Below are 22,101 nucleotides of genomic sequence, written 5' to 3' on the forward strand. Positions count from 1 at the left end.
ACAATCATAAGATCTGACTAGCCACATGACCTTAGACAAGTCCTTTCCCCAAATCTGTGGTTTTGATTCCTTTTCTCTAAAATGGGGATCTTGGTTAATGGCTGCTATGCAGAATTGTTGGCAGAATAAAAGGAAATAATGCATCTGAAGTGTTTCATAAATGGTAAAGCCATTAATAGTGTGTGTAAACTATAGTATTAAATACTATGGGATACATTTTGTTGTGTGAAGGGAATTGTGCCCAGCTATAAAGTTGATGTAGTTTAATCATTATGGTGTATTCAATCTATTCTGCACATTGAATAGCTCATCCCTGCTGTCTTAGCTTTTAGCCATGCCATTAGCATTAATTAATGATATATTTAAGAACTCCTTGGCGGAAGAATCATCTTTCACAACCCACAGCCTGACATTTAGTGGAGGTTGAATCTACACATTGTAATACAACCCATATTTGTTTATTAGCCCCCTCTAGTACCCCCCCCCCCCAACCCAGGCTCAAAGCACTGTGCTAGGTATTAAGAGAGATAGAAATTATTCTTCTGATCAGGAGCTCCCTGATGCCTCTGGGCTCCTCCTCCTCTTCCTCTTCCTCCTCCTCCTTTTTTCTTCTTCCTTCTTCTTCTTCTTCTTCTTCTTCTTCTTCTTCTTCTTCTTCTTCTTCTTCTTCTTCTTCTTCTTCTTCTTCTTCTTCTTTCTTCTTCTCTCTCTCTCTCTCTCTGCTCTCTCTCTCTCTCTCTCTCTCTCTCTCTCTCTCTCTCTCTCTCTCTCTCTCTCTCTCTCTCTCTTCGCCCCAGCTTCTTATTCTGTGTATTACAAAAAGTATTTAGTCAAAAAGGTCACAGCCCATAGCATCATCTTCTTTCTTTGCTTTCTCATTCTTTTCCTTGGCAGGTATATTGCCAATTGTTGGGGCAAGTCTATCTATATTTACATTTCAAGTGAGACTGCATGTGCTTTCACTTAATTGGGCCATTGCAAATAAGTCAGACTCTAAGCTTTCATCATTTACACCTGCTGCTTTAATTAGTACATTCATGTTAATCCCTGGACTGTAAAGAAAAGTCAGAATAGATGCAGGTAAGGGCAGGGGGACAATGGTGTTATGCAATGGTGCCAGTAACCAGGTAAAGTAATGGTACCTTGTGATTTGCCTTTAGATGCCCAGAAGGGCCATAAAATAACAAACAATAGAAGAGAAAGGAGCTACCCTAATGGAATGCTCCTTTAACAATTTAACTAGGATTTTAACCTAGCTTCTCCATTCAGATCTATTGTTCTCCGAACTGAAGTGGAAAATTTTCTTTTGGTTTCTCGATCTTGTGGCTAGTTGGGAATGACATTGTCTCTGTCTGTTGCTGTGGTTCTTAACTTGGATGAATGAACATTGAAAAAATAGATTTTGATAACTGTTTTTATTATAATTTGTTTTATTTGTAATCATGTATTTTATTTTTCTTATTAAAACCATTGCTCAGAGAAGGTTCCATAGGCCTCAGCAGACTGATCCCCACAAGGGGTCGATAAAGGAAAAAAAGGTTATGAATCCGTGATTTGATGCATTTTCTCCCCCCCTCTCCCTCTCTCCCCCCTCTCTCTCCTCTCTCTCTCTCTCTCTCTCTCTCTCTCTCTCTCTCTCTCTCTCTCTCTCTCTCTCTCTCTCTCTCTCTCTCTCTCTCTCTCTCTCTCTCTCTCTCTCTCTCTCTCTCTCTCTCTCTCTCTCTCTCTCTCTCTCTCTCTCTCTCTCTCTCTCTCTCTCCTCCCCCCCCCCCCTCTCTCACCTCTCTCCCCATATGTTTGCCAGCATACCTCCTTTCTCATTCAAATTTTCAACTGAAAATGCTTTCTGCCAAAAAGTTTTCCGCATGAACTAAAGACATTCTTTTGTGACGGGGCTCTGATATAAAGATAACAAATAAAAACAGACACAGGCACCAGAGTGAATAGAGAAACAAAAGAATACAAGGGAAGAAACAAGAGAGAAATGTTGGTCTCGGAATCTTAAACCCTAAGCTCCCAGGAGTGGGTGGGAGCTCAGATATTAAGTAACCACTTTGGCTCAGATTTTCTTGTAGACTGCGCACGTTTGTGTTAGGGCCGCTCTTCGCTAAAACTGAGCGAGTGGAGAAAGGAACATCACTCCACCATTCCAAGGCACCAGAATTTAGCCATCTGGTATCCCTTCCAGGAATCCAGCCCACTCACTTTGGTAAGGAGTTTGATGACTCAGCCTCTCAAGATGTAGCTCCAGGAAGATTGCCCTCCTGGCAGATGGCGCCCCTTCTCATTCATTGGCATGGGGGCCCTCCCCACTTGGGTTCTCTGTTGAGGTCTTCGCGTGTCCGTGGTTGTAAATAAAGAGAGACACGTCCTTCAGAAGCCTAGGGGACTCTTTTCTAATCTATTCCGTAGCGCGCCAGGGCCTTGACCAAGGCCACTCCAATAGGGCTTGGGGCACTTTGCGTGTGTGGCTTCAGGAAAGTTCGCTCCCATCCCCCAGGCCTCCTCCCCGCGCCCCGCCCCTATTCGGCTCCCTGCTGGGGACTGGCTCTCAGCCTCTTGACTTAGGGTACCCTGCCCCACCTCCCTACTCCTCCGGGCGCTTCCTCCCCCCTCCCCTCCCAACTCCCGCCCCTGGCTAAGATGCCTCTGGTTCTGACTCAGCTGAACTCCTTCTCCCCTGCCAAGCGGCCTGATGAGCTCGCTCGCTCGCTGTGCTCAGAGGCCCGCCGGCAGTTCAGGGGAGAGGGCTCGCTCCTCGTAGCTCTCCTCGCTCTCTCCCTCACTCCATCACTCCCTCTCTCCCCCTCTCCCCCTCTCCGCTTTACGGCTGCTGAAAACCCCATGCAGAGCTCAGCAGCCGTACCGCAGACAAGCCCGCTCCTGCCAAGGTAATGGGAGTTCTCTCTGTATTTTCAAAGTTTTGCAGAAGCCCGGGCTGGGCGCGCGCAGGGGGACTGCGAGCAGAGAGCGGAGCAGCCTAGGCTGGAGAGGTTGGCGCGGCTGACTCTGCTGCTGCTGTTGCTGCTGCTGCTGCTGCTGCTGCCGCCGCCGGTGATCTGGGCTCCTGCTCCTCACCCCGCGCCCTGCCCCGGTCTCCTGTTCCCCGCTAGGCTCGTGCGGCCGCTCCCCCCCCCCCTCCGTCTCGGGATGCTCCCAGTGCCCCTGGGCGCCCAGTGCCCCTGGCGGCTGTGGGCAATGCTGGGCTCCCGAGGCCGGACTGGCTGGGGGCTCGGAAGGGGGGCTGATCTGAACCTGCCCACGGTCTGAGTTGAAACTAGGAGCAGCCCGGAGTAGCTGGGGCTTCCTGGGGGCAGGGGCGTGGGCACCTCGGGCTTTGAGCTGGGTGTATATTTTCCTGGCTGCTCCGACCTCGCCAGCTTGGGATGTTTTGGGGGGGGGGGCAGGGGGAGAAATAACAAAACCACAACACACTTTGGCACAAAGCGGCTCCCGACAGGGCAGCACCCTCCCACCCCACCTTCAACTCCCCCACGCCCACCCTGCCTGCGGAAGACAAAGCATATTATATAAGAGCTGATTCGAGCAGCTGGTGCCATGGCCCGCCACTGTCGACACATGTTTACTGAAGCAGTCTCCAGCCGGCCAGGGGGATGCCTGACATTTGCACGGAGAGGCGGGAGGGGTCTGGGAGGGCGGGGGTTGAAGGTCAAGGCGGGCTGTCAGCCCTGACACATTCTTCTGGACTTGTATCTCACATGAGGTCTTTACGCTTCCTCCCAGCTGCGTTTCCCCCTTGGTTTGGTTGGGGCTAAGTGGGGAAACGGCTATTCAAGATGACCAAACATCTTTTAAGCAGGACCAAGCCGCTGACTTCTGTGTTAGGGATGTAAAAACAAAAGCCTCTACTTTGAAACGCTTAGATTCCTCTGGGTTTGGACAAATACACAAACCGGGAAGTACAAAGAATATACAAATGAATTACATCAGTATACAAGGAATATAAAGAAATGTCTAGAGCTAGCAGTGCCTTGGGGATTAAGGAAAGTTTTCCATTAGGAATCAGGGATTCATTTGCTTTAAGGGAAGTTAAGGATGCTAAGAATGGTGAGGGAAAGTGAATTCTAGAGCTAGGGATAGAATGAGTGTTGGAGGTGAAACTGGAGGTGACTTCCAGGCTCAACTTGTGCAAAGATAGAGAGGCCAGAAATGAGCTGCCCTCTGTAGACAATAGCCAATAAACTGGTTTGATTGGAATGGGGTGCGAGAAGGGGAAGGAATGTGTCTGCCAAGGTTGGTTGGAACTAGCTCGTTGAGAAGCTTTAACTTCAGGCTGAGGATTTAAAGGCTGCTGAAAGAAAACCTTTTATAGCCCCACAATCTTCTTTGTAGGAAGTGTGTGAGTGAGGTCCCTAGATATACTTTGTTTCCTCTCAGTAGAAAACAAATACTTTGAGAAAAGGGATCATTTTGTTTCTCACAGGTCTTACACATTAAATGCTTTGATTAGTTATTGAATTAAAAACAGAATAGACTGCTTAGTACCCCTTTCTTAAGACTAACCAATGAAGCCTGGATAACCACCAATTAGGGATGTTGTAGACAAAAGAGATTTGGAGTAGTGGTGGATATGGGAAGGGGATTGGACCAGAAGACCATTGAAGCCCCTTCCAATATTGAAACAGTGGTCTGAGTGCATGAATTCAATCCTATATTGGGTTAAAATTTTGGAGGCACCTACTTTGGGAAGACAAAAGTATCCCCATCTTCCTAGATCCACTCTCCCTGTCCCTCCCTCATTTCTCTGTCATTCCTTCCTCCTCCTTTCTCATCCTTTCCTATACCTCCCTTTCAAATTCCTCCACCCTCTCCTCAGTTGTCCTATTTCACCTAGGCTAGGGCTCCTTTGTTTGCCTCTTTTTCATGCTTAATTCTGTTTTGTCTCCTTTCTTGATGTTTTTCTTCTCCTAAACAATCCCATAGATGTTAATCTTCCTGTTTTCCCTTTCTCCAATCTTCAGGCTTCATGGAAAATGAAAAGGTCTTGTTCCTGGGCTTTGGTTCCAGTACATCCTGCCTGAGGAGTTGGAGAGACGGCTGAGGAGTTATTTAGGCAATTCTGCCTTCCCTTGTGATCTTTCTGTCTCTCTTGCCCTTTACTAAGCAGTCAATATCTACTTCATTGCTTCCTTTAATTTTAAAAGTATGGGTTGGCTGCAGGGGAGCTCTGTTCCCCAAAAGGAGGGATGAGGGACTGAGGGATTTCGGGTGTGAAGAGTGTATGGTCTGAAAGGTTTCTTTGTGGTGTATGCCTGTATTTCTCTTTTTATTTTTATTGTTCCCCCTTGTTGTTTCTCACTTAGAACCACGGAATTTCAAGGCTAGAAAGGACCTTTTAAATCATCTAGTGTTATTGCTTAAATGTAAGGAGGAGGTGCCAAAGGCCCAGAGTGGCCTGGAGCTGTCCCAGGTCACCAAGCTGGTTAGTAGCCTATTGCTGATTCTCCTTGAAATATTTACCCAGCTTTGAGATGTAACATTATCTTCCCTGGTACCTACTTTATCTTCATCATGTGTGTATCCTGCTTCCTGCAGCCTCTCGGCCTTTCTTCTTTAATCTTTTGCCAAGTTGTATTATTTCTACCTCCACAATTTCTCTCACATCTTTCCTTTTCTCTCTACTCACAGACACCAGCCTAGCTCTGGCCTTCATCACCTATCGCTTGGAATTTTATAATGGCCTCCTAAATGATCTCTAGGGAGATTAATGTGGCAATCTCCACAGCAGAGATTCTGGGACAATGGAAAAACACTGGTGTTGGAGTCAGAAGCCCTACTTTCCAGTCCTGTCTGTGTTACTTACTACCTGTGTGTGACCTTGTCTTGGCCTCAGATTCCTCTGCTGTGAAATAAGGATGCTGGATGAGATGGCATCTAAGGGCTGGTCCACCTCTAAACCTTTGATCCTGTGAAGTCTTTCCCCCAGGAATCTCTCCTTCCCATTGTGTCAAGCAGACTATTTTACTCTCCCATAGTCCATAAACTCCAGTCACTTCCTGGTCTTGGCCCTAAAGACAAATATGAGTGCCTCTATTTGAAACCTTTCAAACCTGAGTCTGACCTATCTTTCTACCCTTTTTGTAGATGCTTTCCCCCCTCACATGCTACACTTAACCCACCCCCACCCCACCCCTGTCACTGTATCTTTGTATTAAATGCTTTCCATACTGGGAGTGCCCTATCTCACCACCTTGGCTTCTAAGTAGTCCCAGTTTTCATCAAAACTCAGTTCAATATCTGCTTTGAAGCCTTCTCTGAATCTTCAAGCTGCTGGTGCTGTGCCTTTCCCTCAAACAAATTCCCTTGTATTGATAGATTCATTTTCTACACCTATATACATATATATATATTATATACATATTTAAAACTGTCCTAAGACTTGAGAAACCTTATCTACATGCACCCACAAGTATATGTATGAATATACATATAGATAAATATATACAGAGATAATAGAAAATATGGAAATATATATATGAAAACACAATATATTTACATGTAAATTTGGCATGTATGTGGATGTAAATATATGAAAATAAACACATATATATGTGTTATTTCCCTCAACAGAATTTAGCTCCTTCTTTGTCTGTATCTCAGGTGCTTAGCAAAGGGACTGGCTGATAGTAGGTGCTTAATAAATGCTTATTGATTGAATAATTGATTTTAAAGACTTTTACCATACTTTCCCTTAACATCACTAATTCTTCTATTTCTTATGTTTTTCCCCCTGAATTATTTTTTTTCCCATTTTCCCACCCTCCCCTTCTTTCACTTGGTACTCATCTTCCCCTAAGTTTCTCACTTGTTTGTTTTCATTTCCCTTAAATAGGGCTCCTCAAGCACAGATAGCTTAAAGGTATTAGGGACTCTTTTCCTCCCTATGACCCAACCAGATCAACAGGTTTCAGGATTCCTGGAGTCAGGTGTTATCCCAGTCTATGTGGAAATTTGGTGTGGTGGAAAAACTTCTAACCAGTCAGAAGAACTGATTTCCAGGCTAAACCCTGCCATTCACTAGTCTTGCTTCCTCTTATTCAGTTTTTTTCAGTTGTGTCTGGCTCTTCATGAGTTCATTTGGTGTTTAAATTGGTAAAGATCCTGGATTGGCTTTCCATTTTCTTCTGTAGTTTATTTTACAGTTGAGGAAACTGAGGCAAACAGTATAAAGTGGCTTGCCTAGGACACAGAACTAGTAAATAGTGGATTTGAATTCAGAAAGATGAATCTTCCTCCTGCTAGCTGACTTGATCCATTGTGCCACTTACCTGCCCCCTCTAGCCTTGAAATCTATGAGAAACCTGAGGGCTGGAGACAGTTGATTTAGTTCAGTTCTATTCAGCAACAAACATTTTATTAAATGTACTGTATTGTAAGCAAAGCATAAAGATAAAAATAAAACAATCTCTAAATAAAAGGAATCTATATTCTTCTGTTAGGTTTGGAATTACTTTACCTGATTATATTGCCCTTTCTGCTCATGGTTCTGCCCTCTCTGATGAGACAGTAGCTTTCTTCTCTGGTTTAGCTGCATGGAAGATGTTTAACAGAAAGGAAAGGATTGTCTGAACTTCACTTTCACCATATATCAACTGGAGACATACCACCTGCCTCCTAGGTAGAATTGAAAAAAAAGATCTAGAGTTAGAAGGAAACTCAGTGGCCATTTAATCTCACCACCTCATTGGACAAATGAAGAAACTGAGGCATAGGGAGGTAAGATGACCTGCTCATGATGATTCCAAGAATAAGTGTCGAGATGAGATGAGTTAATCAATACTACTATGTGCCAAGATACTGGGCAAAGTGCCAGGGATGCAAAAAGAGGCAAAAGACAGTCCCTGCCTTCAAGTAGCTTGAACTCAGTTGTTGTAGCTCTAGAGTAGAGGGATTTCTTAACTTTTCTGTGATGTGATTCTCATTGTCAGTCAGTGTGATAAAACCTATGGGCCCCCTTTCAGATTAATGTTTTTAAATTCATAAAATAAAATATTCATTATTGTAGTGGAAACCAATTATATTGAAATTAAGATGTAAATTTGTCCCATCTGAATGCACTGATATCCCCTCCCCAAAAATCTATCCATGGATTATTTGTATGTGTGTAGGGAGGGGATCTATGGACCCCAAGTAAGAGTCCCTGCTGTAGGCTAGGGTTCTTTCTTCATTTTCATATATATAAATACATAATATATTTATATAAATATATAAATTTAAAAAATATAAAAGATATACATATATCTTGAGATATCATAACATCTATGTAAGATGTTGCAGCTAAAGATACTTTATCATCTTTTACATCCTGTTTTCAATAGCACATATAATGTGCCAGTTTTGAAAGACCTATTGTTTAAGGTGTGTTAACAGCAATTTAAATATTGGCCTCCTGATGTTTCTTCTGAGTTTGGCCAGCATGAAACAGCTGTTACTAAGCAGCACTCTGTGAGGGATCCACAACCCTTAGTTAAGGCTCTTCTGAGTAATTCTCAAAGACAGTTACTATTGCTGAGCTTTCCTTTTCCATGCCTACATCTCTTTTGGGTGAGGAAGGTAATGCAGAATACCCCCTTTCCTTACTGTACACAGAGCCTTCATTGTTAGCATTTATAATCCTCATATTCTCTCTCTATTCTTTTTTTTTTCCCTCAAGGCTTCAGGGATAGGAAAAGTAATTTTTTCCCACCAAAAGGGCAGCAACCCTGTACCTTTCACTTTTTAGTCCTCATGAAAGAAAAATAGAACTTCTATGGAAGAAGGCAGTATGATTTGGTAGAAAGATCCTTTCATTTAGAATTAATTCCCTGGATTCAAATTCTTGCTCAGATACTTATTACCTCTATGACCTTGAACAATCACATATAGGAATGAGGAAAATTGCTTAACTTGTGCCAAGCAGTGGAAATCCAAGTAAGACATATAATCCCTGTGCTCAAGAAGCTGCCATTCTAACAAGAGAGATAATACACAGAAGAGCTTTCAGTTACAAGATCAATATGTGGGTTCCATGGACCATTGGGTGCCAGTTGGTAATGCCTCTTCATTAATATCATTTCCACTGAAAAAGTCATACCCTTTTCTTATCTTGAACCTTTTGCTAATGTTAAGCACTTTGGTGGCAGCAACATTCTTTTCTTTGTCATTGGTAGCTATGACTCTAACACCCACAGAAAGAGTTGCTTGAAAATTTTCATTTAGATGATGGTGGTGATAGATGTGAAGGAAAGAATAGAAATAGTCTTGGTTGCCTAGAGGATTCTGCTATTCCCAAAACTTTTTTGGTTCATGGTCCTAAACTATCTTCATTGAGATGCAAGGGGATGTGGTGGTTGAGGTGATGGTGATAGTTTGACTTAACTGGAATATACTGCCTCCTGTGTCTCCTTCAGCAATGCTTGCTGCATAAGCTAGTAAAAGCAATTAATATCAGAGCTATTTGAACCCAGGTTTCTTGAATCTAAGTCCCATGGTCTTTCTAACATACCTTTAAGATTCTCTGATTGAGGACATATCAGATAAGAACATGGTTTAATTAATGGTTTCCATGCCAAAGAATTAATCATCTTGTGGTTAAGCTTCTGGTGATCAACTTTTCCATACATAGATAAGAAGATCCTCCCATAGCAGATGCAATTCGTCTCCAGAGTGCCACTCACATCTTTCCGGTTGCTTGGTAGAATTTACCTGAGCTGTTCTGCTGGCAAAAGTCTTTAAACACAGTCAGTTCAATGCCATGGTGCAGTCAGCATCTGAGATTTTATGGGAAATGAACTTATTAATTAAATATTAATAGGGGACAGATGCATATTTGGGATGCATGGAGTTCAGATACAGTCTTATACAATATATAGAGGACCAAGTCCTCATTTTTTTCATTAACCAAGGTTTATGAATGAGAGAGGAAAGACAAGAGAGAAAGAGAGAGAGAAGATGAGAACATTTATATAATTGGTTTACAAAATGCTTCACATATATTAATCACATTTTATCATCATAAAACTCAATGAAGTCGGTGTGTAATTGATATTTCTACTTGTTTAGTGCTATGATGTTAGCAAGCATTTGGTCATCAGTTATAAGGGCCTTTTCATATTGGCATATGATGCTCGAGAGCATCCTATTCCAAGCTCTGTCACAGATTTGTTTCTTGACCTTGAAAAAGTTGCTATTTTTTCTTTTGGCCTCAGTTATTTCATTTATGGAAAGTGAGGAATTTGACTTAGATCATCTATAAGGTTGCTTCTAATTCTCAGATATTATGAGCTTGATTGATAAACCCTTGGAGCCAGGAAAAGCTGTGTTCAAATTCTGCTTCTTATACACACTATCAATGTGACTCTCTATAAGTCACAACCTCTCTGTGATCTAGAAAACTCACAAAGGCTATAAATTGCAGATAAGGTACTGTTGCTCTTTTTCAGAGGTAACCTCCAAGAATCTGGGAGTTCTCCAAACAAATGAGCTCTTTCCTGGTCCCTCTAGTTAATGCTTCCCTCAAATTACTTGGTATCAATTTGAATTTTTTTTTTGGCTCTATCTCAGACCCTCCATGAATAGAATACAAACTCCTTTAAGGCAAGGAGTCCCTGTCTCTGTAGCTACAGTTTTATTCATAAAACTCAATTCATTCCAAGAATGATTTATTAATTTACTAGTATGTTCTGAATTCTGTTCAAGTTATTAGGGATACAAATACAAAAGTGAAAACATTCCTGTCTTTAAGAAGCTTACATTCTTCTTCAAAGAGCTCCCATTGAGCCAAAGAATATTGTGATAATATGAAGAAAGGCCATGGTATATTGGGCAATTCCCTTCTCATAGACTTGTAGGGTAAAATGGATAACAATAACAAAGGATAGACAGCAGTGATTGCTATATGATGACATGAGCAGAGGAAGTACCCACACTGATGAGATCTTGATTTGTTCCAGTGGAGTATTTAATATGATCAAATAAATCATTGATATGGAAAAATGGAAGAAACAGACTTACAAAGACAAACAAAAATTAACCCCCCATCCCCTTTCTCAGTACATATCTAGCTGGTAAATATAACCTAATGGGACAGACTAGCACCAGCAGCTTAAGGAAACCAGCCATTAATTTAGTTGTACATGCTTAGTAGTGAACATCTATACCAATATTTAGGTTTGCAAGTATCCTTATAGGTATGTAGAGATTCCCTGAATTCAAATTCAATTAATATTTATTAAATAAAGCACCAAAGATAAATAGAGGAACTGGTGCATACTAGGAGGGCCTGGAGTGAAGATGTAGCTTTATAAAATATAAAGTGTCACCTTTCCTCATTTTTCATTAATCAAGGGTTTATTGAGTTTATGAAGATAAAGTTGAAGCTCTTTCTATACTCAAGGTTCTATCATGTTCTATAATGTTTCCTTTCTCCAAATATAATTTCTGCACATTGAAACCCCATGAAAAGTGATGTCAATGGGACCCTGTAAATTCCTATATTTCCACTGATTTTTCTCCTCCTTCTTAGAGAAAAGCTTAGAAAAAAGTTTCTCCATAAAAGAAAAAATTGATGAATTATTACCTACCAATCCTAGAGAAGTGGGTTACTTCTATTTATGAAATGCGTTTTGGAAATAACTTTAGGATATTAAAGACTTAAGGAATGGAAGTGGGACCAAGATGGTGGAATAAAGGCAGTGACTCACCTGAGCTTTCCCAAATGCTCCTCCAAACAACTTTAAAATAATTCCTCAATTAAATTATGGAGTTGCAGAGCCAGAGTCATAGTGGAACAGTTTTTCTTCTCAGGACAATGCAAGAGATAAGCAGAAAATGTCTGTCTCAGCCAGGTGGTGCTCCAACCTGTAGCCCAGCTCAGACTTCTCCAAGCCACCAGCAGCAGATATTGGAGGCAGTTCATTAGCAGCATCAATAGCTTTGAGAGCTCTTAGTCCTCAGGCAGCAAGGAAGTCAGACACTAGTCAGAAGGAAATGACAGGGAACCTTTTGATGGCACTGGGTGCAGAACTCTGTCCCACTGTCCATACACAGTTCCAGGTTGCATTCCTGAGTCATAGTCCCAGGGTAAGGTTGAGTACAAGCTCAGTAGTATTTGTGGCCACAGGGCTCTGATCACAGTTCCAGAGTAGAGAAGAGTGATTGTAGTCACTCAAAGACCAGAGCACAGGTCAGGAGAACAGTAACCACACCTCTTCTTAGATCATACAACCCTGGAAAAACCAAAACCCCACACAACCCAAGAGCTAGCTCTGAAAATAGAAGCAAGAAATATAAAGCTTGGAACAATGCCCCTCCCTCCACCCTAAAGCAGAGATAACTTTAGCATAAATTTATATCAAGAAATAAGCTGGTAAAATAAGTAAATAACAAAAGAAGAACCTGATTATAGAAAGTTAATATGGTGACAGGGAAGATCAAGAAACAAAGTCAGAATAGAAACAAGGCAAAACAGGTACACGCAAAGCTTCAAAGAAAATGGCAACTTAGTCACAGTCTCCCCCCCCCCCAAAAAAAAAATCCTGGAGGAGTTTAAAAAATGTATTTAATAAATCAAATGAGAAAGGTAGAGGAGAAATTGGGGAAAAAATGTTAGAGATGCAAGAAAATCAGGAAAAGACACTCAATAGTTCAGTAAAGGAGCTCAAAAATCATTTAATAAAACAACTATTAAAAAAACTCCAACAGAATTGGCCAAATTGTAAAAGATACATAATCCACTGAAGAGAAGAAAAACTGAATTGCTCAAATGGAAATAGAGGTACAAAAACACACTGAAGTAAAAAAGAAACTTTTTAAAAACTAGAATTGGTTAAATGGAAAAAGAAGAATAAAGGTTCACTGAGGATATATTATTCCTTAAAAATTAGAATTGGGCAAGTGGAAGCTAATAGTGGAAGAATGAAAAAAAGAAGAAAATGTAAATATCTCATCCGAAAAAAACACTTTTGATATGGAAAATATATATTTAAAAGCTAATTTAAGAACTGTTGGGCTACATGAAAGTCATGATCAAAGAAAGGACACAGAAACCATCTTTCAAAAATTTATCGAAGAAGACTCCCAGGATATTTTTGTTCCAGAAGGTAAAATAGAAATTGACCTAATCCACTAATCAACTCCTGAAAGAGATCTCAAAATGAAAACTTCCAGGAGTATCGTAGTCAAATTCTACCATTCCAAGATCAAGGAGAAAATATTGCAGGCAGCCAGAAAGAAATAATTCAAATATCATTGAGTCACAGTCAGGATAACACAAGATTTAGCAGCTTATTTATTAAATGATCAGAAAGTTTGGAAGGTGATGCCCAGAGGGTAAAGGATCTAGGATTATAACAAACAATAATCTATTCAGCAAAACTGAATATAATCCTTCAGGGGAAAATTGATATTCAATGCAATAGAGAACTTTCAAATATTCCTGTCAAAAAAGCCAGATGTTAATAGAAAATTTGACTTCCAATACAAGATTCAAGATGTATAAAAAAAGTAAACAGAAGAGAAAAATTAAAGGATTCAAAAAAGTCAAACTGTTTAGATTCACATATGGGAAGATGATGCTTTTAACACCTTCGAGCAGTGGTTCTCAACCTTTCTAAGGCCATGACCCCGCAATACAGTTCCTCATGTTGCAGTGACCCCAAACCAAAAAATTATTTTGGTGGCTACTTCAAAACTGTAATTTTGTTACAGTTATGATTCGGAATGTAAATGCCTGATATGCATTATGTATTCTCATTGCTACACATCGAGAGGTTGAGAACCGCTGCCTTAGAGCTTCATCATTAGTAAGACACTTAGAAGGAGTATACAGAGAAAGCACAAGTGTTAACTGAATAAAAAAATAAAATTGAGGGGTGATAAAGAGGGATACATTAGGAAAAAGGAGAAGTCAAATGGAATAAATTAACTCACATCAAAGTGGTGGGAAAGGAAGAGTTTACAGTAGAGTGGAAGATGGGAATGGCAGGTAATGCTTGAACCTTAGTCTCCTCAGGAAGTAGCTCAAAGCTATTTATAGTCATGAAAAAAATGCTTTCAAACACCCTTGTTTAGAGAAATGCAAATAAAAACAACCCTGAGGTACCACCTCACACCTATCAGATTGGTTAATGTGACAGAAAGGGAAAATGACAACTGCTGGAGAGGATATGGAATAAATGGGTCACCAATGCACTGTTAGTAGAGTTGTGTATTGATCCAACCATTGTAGGAATTTGGAATTATGCCCAAATGGCTATAAAAATGTGCTTACTTTTTGACCTAAAAATACCACTACTATATCTGTATTAGAAAGAGATCAAAGAAAAAGGAAAAGGATTTATATTTACAAAAATATTCATAGCAGCTCTTTTTGTGTTATCAAAGAATTGAAAAATTGGGATGGTGCCTATAATTTGGGGAATGGCTAAATAAGTTGTGGTATATGATTGTGATGGAATATTATTGTGCTATAAGAAATGATGAGCAGAATGCTTTCAGGAAAACCTGGACAAATTTAAATGAATTATTTCTAAGTGAAATGAGAAGAACCAGGAAAACATTGTACACAGAAACAGCATGTAATCATAATGATCAGCTGTGAATGACTGAAAAAATTTAATCAATACAATGATAATTCTGAAGGACTTATGACGAAAAGTGCTATCTACTTTCATTGAAAGATGTGAGCATGTCAGAATGCAGATGGAAGCATATTTTTTAAGTATTTTCTCAGTTTTATTGTTGTTTTAGTCTGTTTTCTTTTGAAACATGGCTAATGCAGAAATCTTTTATCTTACTATACATGGAGAATCCATGTCAAATAAGAGGAATAAAAGAAGGAAGAGAGAGAATTTAGAATTTAAAATTGCTTAAAATGAATGTTAAAAATTGTTTTTACATGTCAGTTGGAGAAGCTGTTTAAAAAATTTGAAGGAAGAGTGTTAATCTAGTGAGGGTGGTGAATAATAAAGATCTCATTTTGGAGATGGCACCTGAGCTCTACTTTAAAGGAAATAGATGAGGAAAGAGGATATTCCAGATTTAAGCGGTCATTTGTGTGCAATGGAAAGAAGGCAGAAGATAGAATGTTAATGTACGGAAGAGAGCTAGCAGCCAGGGTGACTGGAATGTTTAAATGAAAGGGAGTAAAATAAAATAAATCAAGAAAGGTTAAGAGGATGTGAGATTATGGAGGGCTTTAAATATTAGGCTAAGGATTTTGTTTTTTATCCTAGAGGTTTATAGGGAAACATTTTTGTGGAGGGGAGAGATGATGTGAACAGATCTCTGTTTTGGGAATATTAATTTGACAATTTGTGGAAGACAGATTGAAGAAGGAAGAGACAAAACAGGGAGACCAATTAGAAAGCTATTGAAATAGTCTGGGCAAGAGGTAATGCGTTGCTAGGTGACCCAGAGAATCTTCTCTAATAATAGGTAAATACTAACCCTTTCCTGTGAACTTTTGACATTTTTTTTCAAATGCTAATTGACTGACAAAACTATGAATGTAAAATTTATACCTGTTTACCTTAGTTTTTAGAAAACAAATCATACTAGATTTCCTTACCCTGAGTGACAAAGAGCTGGCTCTCAGGAGTCTACAACCCATTCCCAAGGTTGATTGGCTCCATCAATGAGGACATAGAAGACATAGAAATGAAGTACATTATAGAGAAAGACCCTAAGAAGTCACCTAGTACTACTGGCACATATTTGTACTTAAAAAGATATAAATAAGTACATATTAAATTAAATATTCTAGATTGATTTTTATCTCCAATGTCATCTGTGATGAAAGGCAGGAAGGCGCAAAATAAGTGTAAGATTTGGATTCAGAAGCTGTGGGTTCAAATTCTGAGTCTGTAGCTTTTGGCTATGTGATCCTGGTTTAGTCACTTAACCTAACTGAGTCTTGGTTTCCTCTTCTATAAAATGAGGAGGAACAAAAGGGTTTCTATGTTCCCTTCTGGAATTAAATATATAATCCTGTGATTGTATGATATGATAAGGTACCAACAATGGTTCTATAACCTAATATTGTGTAAAAGGAGATAAACCAGTTGTGTAGTGAAAATGGGGAAAGAGGGAACATCAGCTAGGTTGCTGAAATCTAGCCTATAAGGCATTTAAAGAATTTCCTACGTTTTTCCAGTGTATTGAGTGACTCCTTTTTCATGATTTAAAGAAATACACATTAACCAGAAGGATGAGAAATATTCATACTAATGCATTCAAGGATATAAAAGAAGGATAAATAAGTATGTGATCAGATAATCCTCAGCAAGCTCAGAAATCCTAGATCCATTGCTAAAATGTCTAGAGAAAAAAATGTCATTTAAAGGTCCCAGAAAATGACCCCCTCAAAATAGTATACTCTAGTTTCCATGCAAATGGACCACCAGACATGCCCCCAAACAGGTACCTAGTGTTGTGAAAACACAACTTGCAAACTTGCCAAAGCAGAAACACTATTTTTCAAATTCCTAAAAGAAAAACAGTCAATGAATACAAAACTGGAAGTTTAAAAGAACAATAACCTTTAAAAAAACAAGAAATATCCATTTTTTAATACAAAATGCCTTGGAAATTTTTAATTCTTGTGGTCTGGGTTTTGGGGGTGGGTATAACTAAGTGGCTCAGTTAATGGAGTGCCACAGCTAGAGATGGAAGGTCTTGGATTCAAATCTGGTCTCAGATATTTCAAGTTGTTATAATAAGGGATTATTTGAATGATAAACGATAACTAAAGATCAGGACTGTTAACCTTCTTCCTTCCTCCTTTCTTCCTCTCTTCCTTCACCCTCTCTTCTTGGTGATTCCTCTATTGGTTTCTTTAAATCAACTCAAGGGTGAGTTTTATGATGTCTCAAATAAAATACTCATTCTCTTCTCTAAATTAAATAAGGGGTTTATTGGGAAGAAAGGAAAGATAAGAAATGGAGGGAAAGAGGGTTTGAGGTTTCCCTAATACTAGAATAAGTCTTAAGTTTGGAGGATGGTGGAATATAGTTCAATTTGAGAAAATGGGCTGGCAGATCTGGAAGTTCAGTCACTGTATCACAACAGAGCAAGTCAGAGAGAGCTGGACTTTGTCTTTCTTTCTGTCCTCAAGCCAAGAGACCCTTCTCCTTTCTGTCTCCAAAGCCAAAGACCTCAGACTTCAGTTGATCTGATCTTTTCTTCCAACCGTTTCTCCTGGTCATATTCCAAACTGAATGTTCTAGTTTGAATGACAGGTCAGCAGTCTTAGCTATTGCATCTCTGTTCCAGACTTTTCCATTTTCTTATTTCTACACCATTACACTGTGTGACCCATGGCAAGTCACTTGACTCCCATCGCCTAGCCCTTAGACCTCTTCTGCTTAGGAACTGATAATTAGTATTGATTCTAAGACCAAAAGTGAGTGTTTAAAAAATATTTGTGGTGCAACTCTTCATTATCACTGTCTTAGTTTGTCATCCTGCCCAGGGCAGTAAGCTTTCTCCTTCAGCAGCCTAAGAATCATCTCTTTCCCTGCTCCCTCTGAGCTAGAACATTTTATCACTGGCATATTTGACATAACCATTACTTGATATAACAGTTCTCCATATGGAGACACTTGGAGTGCTACTTATATCTCTATGTTTAATCTATGCTCATGGGTCAAATGAACCAGAAACTTGTAAAAGCATTGAATACCTTGTGTTTTGGTTTTCCCTGTGATTTGCAGCTGCTAAGGCCCTGCCAGGAGAGAAAATATTGGTGTTGATGTACACAGCCACTCTCAACAGATGCAGATGGGTTGTCTGAGAATCTTCCTGGCTTCTTGTCCCCACATTCCTCACTCCAGCTGGGTTTTTCCCACTTGCTATTTCCTGGGGGCCTCCGGGAAGTGCCTGATTCTAGGATTTATTCCTGCTTGAAAAATTTCTTGGACAGAGAAAGAAAATTCAATCTCTTGATTTTGGCCCCAGCCACTCACCTCCCAAGTTGTTGCTGCCATGCCCCTTGAGCATGGATCAGCTTGTTGACCATCATCTGCCTGAATCCCAACTTCTACTGTTCTCTTGGCTTCTTTTTTTATTTCCCTGTTAATTTGTTGACTCTTCAGCACAGTGGCTAACACTAAGCACCTGGAGTCAGGAGGGCAGAGTTCATATCCTAATTCTGACATTACACAAATCTTGTAACAGGCAAGCTTCTCAACTCATATGACGTCATTTTCCCTATTTATCAGATTTATCATTTATTTCAAAAGAGTCTCCTAAAGACAGGTCTTTGTAAGCTTTGGAAGTATAAATGGGAATTATCATTTATCATTTTTGTGTATTCAATTGTTCCCAGGATGTCCACCTATTATTACTTCTATTATTTTTGTAGTTATAATGAGGGTCTTTAGTTGAGGTAGAGAGACTAATCCGGGGAGATGTACAAACCTCAGTGCTGGGACTTCCCAAGGTTCTTACTATTCTTTCTATTTCTTTGAAATGCTATACCTCTGATATATCTGTTGCTCATCTCTGGCCTGATTCTAACTCCTGGCACTGATCAGTCCATAGAACAATTTCAGGGGGTCTGTGAACTTGGATGAGAAAGAAATTACATCTTTTTCATTTATTATTTTGGGTATTTTATTTTATGCATTTAAAAACATTATCCAGGGTCAGATGGGTAGCATAGTGGACTGAGGGCCAGACCTAGAGACCTGGGTTCAAATGTGATCTCAGACACTTCCTAGCTGTGTGACCCTAGGCAAGCCACTTAACCACAGTTGCCTATCCTATACTGCTTTTCTGCCTCAGAACCAATACATGGTATTTATTCTAAGACAGAAGGTAAGGGTTTAAAATAAAACAACATTATCATATGTTATAATTAAAATTAATATATATACCAGTTATTATTTTTCTTAAAGTTTATTAATAGAAAAGGTAGATAAGCACAGTTCTCAGACCATGTGTTGCCTAGCCTGCAAGCATTTTCCTCTCTCCCTCTCAGAGTCTGTCCCAACCAGCCCAGGTGAGCTTCCCCCTTTCTTTTATTGACATTCAGGACTTAACTCTGGCACAACTGTGCTATTTGTGGAATGTTGATCAATCAGTTGGCCCTCCAGGAGGGGGAGGGAATGAATTTCCCTCATCATACATAAGAAGTTAACCGCTGGTATTACCAGACTAACAAAAAAGATAAATAATGCTATGAACTCTTACTGGGGCCAAGATCATGGTATATGCAATGATTACAACAATATTAATGGAAAAATTCACTACAACAAAACCAGAAATGAATGTCACAGAATTACAAAGAACAAGGGTAGCCCCAAAGAAGAGATGCACCTTCTATTCTTTTGCAGAGGTGGGAGTTTCCTCAAACATTGGACCCTCAAACTTGGGGCACTGTTCCAGAACCTTCCAGAGGTGACTTATTTCCATGGGTTCAGCAATCAACTATACAAAAAACCTCCAGGGATAGGTTTTGGAGTATAGTTGAAAGACCTGAGATTCAAAGTCTAACTTGTTAGGACTTACTAGGTGGCACAGTGGATGGAATGCTGTAGACTCAAGTCAGGAAGACATGAGTTCAAATACCATGTCAGATATGGGTTATATGACCCTGGGCAAGTCACTTAACCTGTTTGCCTCTGCTTCTTCATCTGTGCAGTTAGCTGGATAAGGAAAAGGCAAACCACTTTAGTGTCTCCACCAAGAAAACTCCAAATGGGGCCATGACTGAAGTAACTGAACTGATCTCAGGACCATGATTCTCTTTACTCTTGAGCATCATGTCATTCTGGGCAAGTTACTAAAACTTTCTAACCTAATTTCCTGATCCTTAAAAACTGGAGTTGAACTAGATGATGTCTGAGGTCTCCTTCAGTCCTTGACTTATTCCAGAACATTTAGGTGACAGGCTGGGTTTCACTCCTTGGATACCTGATTTGAGTTTCTTGGTACAGTTTGTAACACCAGGATGACTCTCAATTGATTAAGGATATCCTCATTGTGTGATGTTTTGGGATGCCTTTCATATTACTGTGCAATTACATTCTATCTAATCCCCAGTATGTGGGAGAAAAGCTAGAAAGATGGATAATATCCCTGTAACCCTAGAAAGAAAAAATACACTTGACGTCTTTGGTCACCTCCAACATTCAGAAATTTTTTTAAACCAAGTCCTTTGTTCATTCATTTTCAATCATGTCTGATTCTTTGGGATCCCATTTGGGGCTTTCTTGGAAGAAACACTGGAGTGGTTTGTGATTTCCTTCCCCAGCTTATTTTACAGATGAAGAAACTGAGAGGCAAATGGGGCTGACTTGCCCAAGGTCACAAACCTAGTGTGAGGTCAGATTTAAACCCAAGAAGATGAATCTGGACCACAGGTCTAGTATTCAATCCATTATGCCATCTAGCTGCCCAACCCCATCCCTTAAATAGGAGCTCAGAGAATCATATGGTAGCTCCCTATAAGAGAAGAGAAATCAGAGGGGTAATTTGAATCTCAACTTTGAATATCTGAATTCTTTGGAGTTGCTAAATTGTTCTCTTTTTTTTTAAGTCAGAGTAAATCAATCAACAAACATCTCTGGTGTCTATTAAGTGCCAGGCACTTTGCTAAGCAGTGAGCACACGCACATACACACACACAGTCTTTGCCTTCAAGGATCTTATGTCTCACCATCATCATGTTATTTATCTTTATTATCATATTCAGGACCGACATGGGATTTACCTCGCATTTTCTTTTTTGATTTTGATGAATGGGAACTGAGTGATGTCAGGAAAGGGTGGGAAAGTAAGCCTGCAGATCTTTGCTTATTTTCAAATTGTTAAGTGTTATTTGGTAACTTTTATAAAGCCATGATTATTGTAGAAGCCTCAATTTGATTATTTTTAAATGGCAGACTATCAGATTTGATCTTTTTTAACAGTTGATATGCTTGAAATTGTCAGCACTGACATTCTGAAAAGTATAGTAATAGACAGAACCCATTCCAAGGATCCAGAGCAAAAAGGATAATAGTTAATGGTTGCTTTATCAGTAGTACCAATGAGCAATTGGACTATGTTCTTCTGTTGTTTTTCTCTAACTTCCACATCAGCCCCAACTTAACAGCATTGTAGAAACTACTGTCAGTGCTCAGAATTTAATTTATTGGCAATATTAGGGATAAAGTTATTGGTAACAACTGAATCTCCTTCAAAATGGAGTTGCACTTGACCCCATTAATGTCAATGCTAAAACAAATGAAAAACCTCAGCTCTTCTGCTCTATAATCAAGATTAAGGATTAAAAAAAAACAAACCTTTTTTTAAGACCTTTCTTACATATCACAGTTGCCCAGAGCTCAATTTCAAAGCAAAGAAGGACATATAACATAACAGAAGCTTGACATGGTTGTGTTATAATCTAGACATTTTCCTATTATGGAAACAGAAAGAACCCCTTTAGTATTGTTATGATAAAAATGCTTGCCACTTTGTATTCAGGACAAAATGACTGTGTAAATCTGAAATTAATGTTTGATAAAAGGACCAGTTATTGCAAAATGTCTGTGTTGCTGATCATTTGAGACGTGTTTGATTTTACGTGCCTTCCTTTGAGTTTATTTCTTCTAAGGAGTGACTGAAACATTCCATTTATACTTCCTCACATTTAACAAGCTTTTCTGTAGTGCACACCCTCTTCTTTAGGGCACAGAAAGGAGCGGGTAGAATGCCAATGAAAAGTTTTGCTCTAAGGGCACCTTTAGTATATAGATGACAGTAGGGGATTCATTATTCGCTTTCATTTTATTGATTGTAATTCATTCCACTTATAGTAAATTAAATAAAAGGATTGTAGAGCTGGAGGGGGGTGGAAAGGTTGTCTAGTAATAGTCCAGTATAACCTGGGACCTGTGTCTCCAAATCTAATCCAACACTATGGTTCTTATAGATTCCTATAGTTGGAAGGAACCTTAGAGGACATCTGGGATATTCAGTTTCCTTATCTATACCAATAGTAATTTATTAAATTATCTACTATGTTCTAGGCATTGGGTATACAAAGACAGAAAGAAAACAGAACTTGACTTCATATTACTTCCATACTACTAGGAGACTACTTTAAAGGGTTGT

The 22,101-nt window shown here is 39.6% G+C and overlaps 1 protein-coding gene across 2 annotated transcripts in view; it reads left to right on the top strand.

The window, feature by feature from the left end:
• The first annotated feature begins 2,667 nt into the window (after window positions 1-2,667).
• The window catches only part of NAALADL2 (N-acetylated alpha-linked acidic dipeptidase like 2), a 1,419,153-nt gene continuing 1,399,719 nt past the window's right edge, over window positions 2,668-22,101 (top strand). The window contains exon 1 of one of the 2 annotated variants that reach the window (XM_056808005.1): window positions 2,668-2,891. The gene's annotated coding sequence lies outside the window, so the exon portion shown is untranslated. The remainder of the gene's footprint in view (window positions 2,892-22,101) is intronic. The other variant, XM_016424651.2, reaches the window with a different exon arrangement.

The sequence above is a fragment of the Monodelphis domestica genome, chromosome 8, assembly GCF_027887165.1.
Source record: "Monodelphis domestica isolate mMonDom1 chromosome 8, mMonDom1.pri, whole genome shotgun sequence".
Taxonomy (NCBI): Eukaryota; Metazoa; Chordata; class Mammalia; order Didelphimorphia; family Didelphidae; genus Monodelphis; species Monodelphis domestica.